This window comes from Egretta garzetta, unplaced genomic scaffold (genome assembly GCF_000687185.1).
Source record: "Egretta garzetta isolate BGI_Z169 unplaced genomic scaffold, ASM68718v1 scaffold215, whole genome shotgun sequence".
Taxonomy (NCBI): Eukaryota; Metazoa; Chordata; class Aves; order Pelecaniformes; family Ardeidae; genus Egretta; species Egretta garzetta.
In genome coordinates this window covers 2,311,490-2,312,360 of record NW_009259719.1, presented here as the reverse complement: position 1 = coordinate 2,312,360, position 871 = coordinate 2,311,490, and positions in this window count along the sequence as shown.

Genomic DNA, 871 nt, shown 5'->3' with positions numbered 1-871 from the left:
GCTGGGGCGCATAAACATTTCCAAAAACATTCGTTCTGGCTGAATTTCCTGGAGGTCTACAAAATATGTATTTTACCGTTTCTTTCCTAGCTATAACAACGACTCGTCGCGTAATATCTGCTTGCGCCTCTTCCAGCTTCTCCGCTGCCTCTCTTAGGTGCAGGTGCATAGCCCGAAAGACTGAGTTTGGGAAGGGGGGGGTGGGGGGTGGGGGAGAGAGAAAGACGAGGTTATACAGAAGCCAGGCTGGCCAACGGAAAAAAAAAATCCAAATACCCCAAAACATTCCCTTCACTGGGCAATGGAAACAAAATTGATATGAATAGGAATAATTTATACGAATAATTGATCCTACAAAGCGGGTGCCCCCCACCCCACCTTCTTCGGGATCCGGTGGCTGGGGAGCGGCTGTGGCTGCGGCGCCCAGCGCGCCGGAGCCCGGTTTCCCAGCGCCTGAGATGTGAGTGTGTGTTGTTGGTATAATATCAATTCATTTAAAATATGAAAGTCAAGTCGCGTAGACTGTGACAGCAACCGTAACAAAAGGTGCAAGCAACAGACAATGTGATGTGCTTGTACAGATATTGTAATGATGCAAATGAAGTGGAGGGGACGAGCTGCCTTATTATGTACATAAATACACAGTGGCTCGCTGTGCCATCCTTGAATGCAGGAGAGTGAGCGAGAGAAGGGGAGGGAAAGAAGGGAGAGAGGAAAAGAGAGGGAGGGAGGGAGGGAGGAAGGGAAGGGGGAAGGAGGGAAGGGAGGAAAAAAAAAAGGGCTCAGCTCGAACGCCGCTGCCAGTTTCAAGCAGCGCGCACCTCGGGCAGCCCCTCCGCCGGGCTGCGCGCACCCACCGCCCGCGGCAGAG